Below are 9,856 nucleotides of genomic sequence, written 5' to 3' on the forward strand. Positions count from 1 at the left end.
TTGGCCGAGGAGGCGGCCCCGCGGGGGCGGGAGGCGCGCGCCGCGGTGGGGGGCGGGGGGGGCGGCACGTGAGGCGCACGTGGGACGCGCCCCCCCACCCCTGCCCCTCAGTTTCCCGCCTTCCCCCCCCCACCCCCTCAGGCATCGCCGCCTCTTCCCGGCGCTCCTGAGGCGGGAAGTCGTGAGGGAAGAGAGGCGCCAAAAATGTGGTGACCCTCAGTTAAAGGGTGAGGGGACACCCAAGGTTGGTAAATGCTCGGAAGTCAGAGGGGCCACGAGCAAAGTTTTATCAGTAAGCTACACAGTTAGCCGGGGAATTGGTATGCTGGTCCCCGACCTACTGTAATAACAGTGAGTTCTGGATAAAGGAGTAGACAGTGAGTTCTGGACAACGGGATAGGGGAAAAGAGAAGGGAGAGAGAAAGATGAATTAAAGAGGGGGGAGAGAGAGAAAGAGAGAAACAAAGAAAGAGAGGAAAGAAGAAAGAAAAAGAAATCAGCGGTTCTGGTTCCGGCCTCAATCCAGCTGAGGGAAGGTCAGTCTTGGTTCCAGGGTGTCTATCCCAGCTGTGGCCACCCAGTCCAGGGTCCAGTCACCCTCACAGGCAAGGCCTGTCCTCGTCCTGTGGGCCCCCCCCTCCACTCCCCACACCCCAGGCACAAGGAAAACTTATTTAAGCGGACTGGGAGAACACCGAAGTCAAGGCCAGGAGGGCCCAGTGGCATTATCTGTCTTCGTCCTTCAGAGGGAACACGTGGGTTGCTCAACAAGTGCTTCCCCCAGCACCCAGGCTCAGCACAGATGTGTGTCCTACCCCCTGAGGTTCTTCCAAACCATAGCCAGGGTAGGTATTTTTACAGGGAAGTAAAAACGGAGTGTTCCCCAATTTGAGTTGTCCCCCAAGAAGTGGTGTTTTGTGTCTCCCTCACAAATGTTACCGTGGGGAGTGGGAGCTCGGCTCACCAGTTTGGGGGAGCTGAGGATGAGCCTGTGTGGACACCTATCCTTTTAGTCCCAGCTGTGCTCCAGAGGGACAAAAACTGGGACAAAGGCTGCTCTAGAGGGCTGAAAATGGGACAAAGGCTGGGGTTTGTACCTTGCTTTCTCTCTCTCTCTCAGACACACACAGGCTCGTGAGAGGGTGAGTCACAGAACACGTCACCAGCAAACAAACTCTAGTAACCTCCTGTGAGCTGAATTTCACACTGCAAATGGGAGAGTTTTCCCAAAGCCAGGAGAACTTATCCACTAATCTCTTACTGGCAAGTACACATCTCTCCTCCTCATGACATCAGGGCTGTGCTATGCACGATATGTCCCCAGGTGCACCTTGAAAGGTCACCCCAAAACAATGCACAAAGTTACAATGGGCTAATAAAACATTTCTGTCTCTTTTCACCTGTCAGACCTGTTACTGAAATTTATTTTGGCCAACACACACCCCAGACACATACTGAAATTGTAGCTGCTGAAACTTTCAGGAGTTGCTTTAAATATCTTTGGGGACTCTTCAGCAGAGCCACTGAGTGAAAAAGTCTGAAACTAATTTATGTTGTGATGTGTGTTCACACTATTATCCCATCACTCATTGTTCGTGCTGCTTAATAAGAAAACTCGTAAAAACAAAAAGAAAAAACTGAAAGCCTTATCATCGCTGAAATGCAATGGGTGAGAGCAGCAGGAATTTTCACATAAACTCATCCCTGTTCTTAAGAAGTTGACTTTAACACAGTCCTGCTCAGAGATACTTTCAGGTCAGGCTTTATTTGATCTGTGGCGCCCTCATGCCAAAAAGTGTGTGCCAGCTATTTACAGTGAAGTTGTGGGGCCAGCATTGGCTGGGAGAGCAAGTGTAAACAAAATAAAAATCAAAACCCAACAAAATACTCAATGCACAAAAATATCCTAAAGTTCAGCAACTTCTGGTTGAAACTGTTTCATCCAGTTAGTAAAAGCCTGACTCTGGGTGGTAGTAAAAAGAGATTCCTTTAGTAGAAAGAAAAAGTGCAGCTAACCTTCAGAACAAGTTTGCTTTGCTTATTTTCCCCTAAAGAGGCTGTACAGAGGTGCCACCAGATTGAATCTCTCAGGCCAAAGCAGCACAGTGTGACAAGCACTGAGCTCCCTCCCGGATCTCTGGGTTTTTCCCTGGCAGAGCTCTTTCACGGCTTTCCTTCCCTTCTCTTTAGGGGCTGTTTACCTGCAGCTCACCGAAAAACAACGTGGCTGCTCTCGTTACCTTCCTTCCCATTATTTACAAGCAAGTGGGAGAAGGCACTGCCACCTCTGCTTCCTGCCACTCACGCCCATCATCTGCTATTGTCTTTCCTACTCTGAATTGCTGCATTGTTTCATCAGTGGCATCATTTACCCCGCTTGTCACCGCGGTGCTTGTAATCATGATTTTCTGGAGTGTTGTACATTAATCCTCCGGTTGCATTGCTCAATGATTGCCCAACCACAGCTGTTCCTGAGCACTCCTGGCTGAATCACCGCGTGGTCGTTCCCATTGTTGACGTGGGAACCTTGGCCCTGATCCCCCAGTTTCTTGCCTCAGCTCCACTGGCTTTCACCTTCCCAGCACTGGGCAGCACCTTGACTTTAGCAGCCCTGCTTGCTTCCCTCCTTTCTCTTTCTTTCTTTCTTTCTTTGGACAATGCCCTCAGGCACAAGGTGTGATTTTTGGGGTCTCCTGTGCAGGGCCGGGAGTTGGACCTGATGATGGTGCTTGAGGATCCCTTCTAACTGAGGACATTCTGTTTCCTTCTTTCCTTCTCTTTATTTCTGTCCTGGGTCCTGCTCCCTCCTGTCATTTTTTGGCACTGCTGTAAAATAGATGTGATTAATGTTTCCTACTTTTAATTCTGTGTAACTCTAATTTATTTTCTATTTTAAGAGTTTTGGTATCAGTCAGCTTAGGGAGTGAGCAGCTGTGGCTCTTTCTGATGCCCACATTTATTGACCAGGATGATTAATTCCTTTAAAACTTCTATCCTAGCTTTAAACTCAGCCACTTGAGAGCCTCAATGGCTTTCACATATGTCAGCAGATCCTACCATTAACTGTTTAAAAATGTGGTTTACAATTTCCCGATGTGCAGGCGCAATGGGAACATCCTGATGGATAGATGAAGGAGCTCCCTCAAGTGGTGAAAAACATTGTTACCTGTTCCACTTAAATGTTTTTCTTTTAAAGACGTTAAGAAGAGGACAGCGATGTGAAATTTAGAATGTAAAGCCAGTTATAAATGTAGCGTTTAATGAGCTCCCGTTTTTACTTAACCAGAAATAACGGTGTGCATGTAAGACTGAGCCAGAACTCAGTCAGACAAGTGCTACAGTTAAAAAGGAAATTATTTAAGAAGCTGTGGAGGACATAAACCCGATCTGATAATGCATGACTGAATTTTGGCAGGAAAGCCAAAAACTAGCTCCAGCAGATATCACATTGTTAAGGATGCCTGAAGTGTTTATAAATCATAAAGTTTGCTTTTTAAAAACTCCGGCTCAAGCTTTCACAGTTTCTGCTAGCATCATGTCAAGATTTTGTGCATAAATACCCTTGCTCCTTTTTACTCTGTGTGAGGCATAGAGTTTTCAAAATATTTGGTGCGAGAGATTCAGATCAGCAAACTTTGGTGAAAAGGCAGAAGCAGCAGCAGTTACATTCACTTTCCAAGCCATGAAGCCGCTGGTTTTGCTGGCAGATGAGTTCGAAAGACATACCCCCATCCCTCTCGGCAGAGGGCAGTGGTAACCTAACTCAGAATCACATTGCTTTTTGCTACTGAACTGAAATCATCCTCGGGGAAAAAGAAAAAAAAAAAAAAAAGGGGAAGCCCTACTGCAAACCAGTGAGTTCCTGGCTTCCTCTCCCCGCTCAGAAAATTCAAGGGATGAACTTGCAGGAGGTGCAACAGCCAATTTAATTGCTGTGATTCTATTTCCATTGCTGAAAGGGAAACCAGCTTGCTTTTTTTTTTTTTTTTTTTTTTTTTTTTTTTTTTTTAAGGAGTAATTAATTTTGCCTTTCCCTACCATTTTAGGTAATAGAATGAATCTTGCCAGCTGGGATGGTGTAATAGTTGGGGTTTTATTTGTTTAAGTTGAGGAGGTAATTCTTCAGTATGTTTAAAAAGGAGGAGATCCTTCTAGTCTGGCTAAACATCAAACCATGAGAGGTATTGACCCTGTATAAATACTGTCTCACCCTACTAAGCTGAACTGTGTTTTCTGAAGCTGTTCTTTACCCTCTCTGACACATCAGCTTTCTCTTACTGCTGGGCTCAGAAACAACTTCACCTGGCTTCCAACCACATTATATAATATCATTGTTCTCCTTGTGACACCAGCTCAAGCCAACCTCAGATTTATTCTGCAGCATACTCTGTTGCTTGTTAAAAATGCATGAAAATATTGAACTGCCTCAATGAGAGGGTCTCTGAAGTTGTTTCAGCAGGAATGCATGGAATTAAATGTGTAGTCAACCCTGGAAGGGTGACTTCCGAGAGATGCATTCCAGAACAAACAGATCTAGTTACCAGTATCGACTCTCCTGCATATAGTATTTCTAAATATTTTTGTGGAAACAGAGCACTGAACTTGGCCAGCATCTCCTTCCCTCTCCTACAGCAGCAACTGTATATGTTCTTTGTGACTCCACAGACTGACAGCTGTGTTACACACCTGGGACCCTTCCTTGTGAAGGTCAGACACAGCAGGTGGAAGGGCAGACATTTTATGCTTAATTTAATGATGGCTTTCTACTCTTGTGCTAATCTCTGCCTCTCCATTTTTCAGAAGTGTGTGCATCCTTTCTCTTTTTCCTAAATAAATACAAACCAGTTTGCTATTGGTCTCTCCACAGCTGCTGAGGTGGAGAAGAGTGTATGCTAGTGTTTTGAATCAGTTCCTTGTCTCCCGTTTATTTGCTACAGTACAAATGTGCTGACTGCTGATGGACATGGAAGAGAATCAGTGCTTATGGAACGACAGATCCAGGATGATTCCCAGGACAGCTGTTTGCAGGTAATCATGCAGTTCTACCTGTTCTGTACTTTGCAAAGTGCAGGTTGTGCGGACTAATAACTTTCTGTTTGCGGTAATCAAGTGGGAAAGATGTGAGACAAAAACCACTGAGGTGCTGTGGTGAGACTAGATCAGCCTCTTTGGGGGAGTATGAGATCCTTGGGGCTATCAAGGATGGGGTCATCAAATGTCATGTAGAGAATGTCACATGGGGAACACCTTGAAAAGTCCAAGAGCATTGAAATGGCAGCTAGAATCGTACTGCCAAAAGTGATTGATGAAAGACCCCAAAAAGTGTGAGGACAAGGGAAAAAAATAACCCCCATCAAACCCATATATAATCCTCAGAGAAGAACAAATATCTCCATTAAGCCACAAAAGATTGACTCTGCTGTAAACTAAGATAGAAAACAGGCTTTTACTCTCAGTGTCAGACATTTCCTCTTTTCCACCTTGTTTTAATCCCTGCAAAAATAGATGACATGTACCAAAAGTCGTCCCAAGCAGGAGACATTTCTAAATCTGCCCAGCCAGCTCTTTGGCTGTCTCCATGGAAATGAGGCAGCGCATCCTGCTGCTCTCCCTTCTGTGAGTGCCTTTCCCAAGTTTGACATGGACTGACAACGCCGTGCCTTTGTAGCTCCCCTGCCAAAAACCTCCCTCTTCTCTGCTCAAGGCCAGTCCCATCTGTTCCACCCTGCTTCTCCCTGCTTTTAGAAACACCTGGCTAGAGTGGGAATCCATCCATTGCTTCTCTGCTGCAATGGTTCAGGCTAAGGAGGGACTGCTGCTGGGTGTACAAGTGGAGGGACTGGAGAGGGCAGTGCTTTCCTGTTTTGGAAGAAGTTTTGGATGATGGTAAGGGAGAACACTGCAGGGGCCAGGAGCATAAACAAAGCAGAAGGAAGGAAAATCCAGAATTCTGTCTAGTCTCCCAAAAGAATCACACTGAAACTTGGCACCACTGGCCATAGCAACAAATAGAGCAGTAAAGAATGTACAGACTTGGTACAATGCAGTACTTATTGAAGGAGATGACAAGCGTGAAGGAACACTTCCAAACCTCTGAATTCAGATAGATCTGTGTCACAGCTGAGTCTCTGGCAGCTCTCAACAGCATTTCGCTGAAAGTAGAGAAAATAGGAGTTACAAAGCTGAAAGAGGCATTTTTGCTATCAGCTGAGGACTGGCAGAAATGGGAGGTTCTAATGGAACTACACCGGGAGGTGAAGCAATCTGCAGGGTTTGCTGCAGTTCATCTGCCTTGGGCTGAGTTGATGTGGTTACAAAAACATCTTTGTGCTCAGCACTATTCCGTTGTTGGCCTAGTGCCTTGAGGCTTACATGCTTTGGAAATATGGATGAGGAGATGAAAACTTGAGCTTGTTTAAAGGATTTAAATCTGAAGATGGCAGGCCCAGGAGAGGGATTCTGAGTTCAGGCATGTGGGTCATGCAAGAGAGGTCTTGTCTTCACCAGCAAGTTAATGTGAAATATAGTAAAAGTGTTCCTGTTAGTTCAACCCTTGCCCACACAAAAAAATCCCTCATTGCAAAAAGTGGCTGGAGAAACATAAATTGACAAAGCAACCAGAGAACAAGGTAAACCTTGAGTGAATTCACTTCATCCATTACCACTGCTGTTTCTCTACAGTGGGGACCCACACTAAGAACCACCATCAAAACAGCGAGCCGTGCTCACTCCCCACGGTCTTTCCACTTGTGCTTTGCTTAGTGGCTGCTGTCTCTCTTTTCTATTTGTGAGCTTATTTCCCCAGGTGCAAAAGGCTTCCAGTGTCCTCAGTACCAATCACCCATCTTCAGTGCACAACTCTTCGATTTATTATTCTGCAACTGTGTCTAGCAAGACCTCAGTTTCCTGTTGCCTGCTGATCAGACACCAAGTTATGGAAGAATCTCTGGCATGATGCTACTGTAGTCTATGATTTTTGGAGGAAGGATCCAGGCTGAAAGCTTTCTGGTGACATTCCAAGTAAGCTGTCATGAGAAGAGAATCCAACACCCAAGACCTCAGTGCTTAGGGAAAATCAGAGGGTTTCATCTACTCAGAAGAAAAGAGTAGGACTATAAATGCTAACTCAGTAACTCCCCAGGAATGAGCATGTGCCATGCTGAGACTGAATGCATCATTAGCAATTCCCTGGGGCCGGATGCCTATTTCAGACTGCACAGTATAACAGCTCCAGGGAACGTACAACCAGAGGATGCTGACAATTTCACAGTTTCTGCTTCCCCGTGAGGCAGAAAATAGAAGTGCTCTGAAGCTTTTTCCCAGGAACACAGAAGTAACGTTTTCCAAAGCCATCAAAAGCAGAGGAAGATAGGTGTGTTCTCTGCAATCTGGGAGAAAGGGAAACAGAGTAATCTGCTGCTATGGCTGCTAAAGGAGGCTCTTGGCTGATCAGCAAGCTGTGTGGACTGAAGCTATGGAACTGGTCCCTTGCAGAAAAGATTTTGGGGAAGCATGTGACATGGGCTCAGGTGGACAGATATCTCAGAAGCAGGTAGGGTCCACAGTGGATTCACACCGCACCAGTGCCTCCCCTCGCAGCACAGATTAAAATGCTCCTAGCATTCACACTTTATCACAGGCAGCCCATGGGAAAAACTTCCAGGACAGATGACTCAAGGTAATTCAGTAGTGTGACTGCATCCTCAGAAAGAGCAGACAAAAAGGGAAAGGCAGACAGCCAGGCGGTCTCTAGCACGCTGAGGTCAAATTCCCCTTTCTGTCGCTCTCGGCTATGGGAAAGTTGAGGACGGCAGAGAGGTACCAGACACACTCCCGTGTCTGCTGGCAGAGATGGGCGAGGCCCCAGGCAGGCTGAAACACTCGTTCCTGTGAGCACAACCATGCAATCTCTGCCATCAGAAAGATGATGCCCGGGTTTCAGGGATGCTCCTGAATGTCTCAACTTCTCTGCATAGTTCGGATTGCACAGTAAATGCCTCGGCTGCATGAGACGTGCTCTTGGCTCTGGGGAGGCATTATTTCAGGTTGGCTGCAGCTGGGAGTATGTAGCATGACTTCAGGCCTCATTAGATGCACACTTGACAGGTTTGCTGCCCTAACATAAAGGGAAGAAAGGTTTTCTTAACAAAACAAGGCTTATACAGTTGTTCTATGTGTATGAGGAAGGGTGTGTCTGCCTTCTGCCCCAGCTGTCTTTTTTCTCCCAGTAACTTTTGAACTTCTTGGCCAGTTTTATGCAAATTGGATGGAGGGATGAAGGTTCAAGAAATATTCTGTTCCAATAGCTTTTGTAAAAATTTCAGCCTAGTTAGAGGAGACAGTCTTAATTAATGCCCTGAATGGAGGAAACTTTTTCTGGAATAAGAATTGAAGTTGGCAGAGATTGCTAGTCCAGTCTCCTGCTGAAAGCACAGCCAGCTTCAAAGTCAGATGAAGCTGCTCAGGACCTCACTTTGAAAACCTCTGAGGTGTCAGGAATCTACTCTGGACCTCAGCTTCACAAAACAAATATACTGAGTGCAACACCTTTGGCTCTGCCAATCCGAGAATTCATTTCCCCCTCTTTTAAAGGACATATAGAAGCAGCAGCCCTTGGTAAGGCCTGTGACAATCCCACACCAAGCAGCCCATAAGGCTCTGCTTACGTTAAATCTATTTAACCAGCAGCTAGTTACTGTATTTTGGCATTCTGCGGTAGTTAATGATTCCAAGTACAAAGGTCAGACTCAGAGACACAAGGCTTTGTGTATCCATCCCATTGTTTGATTACCCAGAAGCTACAAGGGAAGGAGTGCTGCTCTGTGTGAGTGGGAACTACAAGCTACACATCCAGCCTGACAAGCTAATGAGAACAAGTCATTCATTAACAGGAGACTTGCTGCTAGGCAAACACACACAGCTGGTATGGGAGAAGAATTTGGATGTGAAATGAGACAGTGTAGTTGGGGTTTTTTATAAGACATTTCCTATTTCAACAAATTTACAGTCTAAATAAAGACCACACAGGACACATTAAGAGCCTGATCAGAGGAAGATTTGGGATTATGTCTTTTCTGAAAGGTTTGGTAGTGAGCAGAGAGGCAGAATTTGCAAAGAGAATGGAAATATTTGCAAGTTTAACAGAAGGAACAAGTTTTAGATTTAAGTGAGATTTGATTATAAACGTAAATGCTGCTACCTTGAGTACCAGTCTATTCTGTACACACACACACACATAAATGCATTCACAGAAACATCTTACAAACCTCTGGTGCTTTCTCCTGCTTCAGTTGTTACTACTACTTTTTTTTTTCTTTTTTTTTTTTGAGTTTCACACTAGTAAGCATTTTTTACAGGATTAACATTAAAGTTGGAAACTGCAAAGCATGGCTATTTAATAACTGTTTGAGGAAGGAACACAGTGTCATTTGAAAGATAAAGTAAGCACTTACAATTCTTGCATAATCAAATAAAAAAGCCTGTCAAGGAAGAATCTCTCCAGACTTTGTGGAATGAGACAATAACAACATTTCAGAACCAACTCTGACTTTCAAAGTGATTTAACTGCTTAGGAACATTGCATAGAGCATGACACCATCCATGGCCAGGGCACAAGTGGTCCAGAGCAAGGCTGGATCCCTACCATCCTAAACATGTAACACAAAGCAGCAATCCTGCAGGAAGCTGTATCCTCAGGCTTCCTTATGAGATCAAAGGTTATATTCAGAAGTGTGTACAACTGAAAACAATACTAGGAGTGCAGTCACTGTGGGATTCATTATTGTAACAAAGGCGTCTTCTGAAGACGTGGTTTTCAGCGTCACTTAGAAAAGGGAAGTGAACGTGATGGGGAAGA

This window comes from Chamaea fasciata, unplaced genomic scaffold (genome assembly GCF_029207755.1).
Source record: "Chamaea fasciata isolate MVZ Bird 193981 ecotype frontalis unplaced genomic scaffold, bChaFas1.0.hap1 SCAF_10, whole genome shotgun sequence".
NCBI classification, from domain to species: domain Eukaryota; kingdom Metazoa; phylum Chordata; class Aves; order Passeriformes; family Sylviidae; genus Chamaea; species Chamaea fasciata.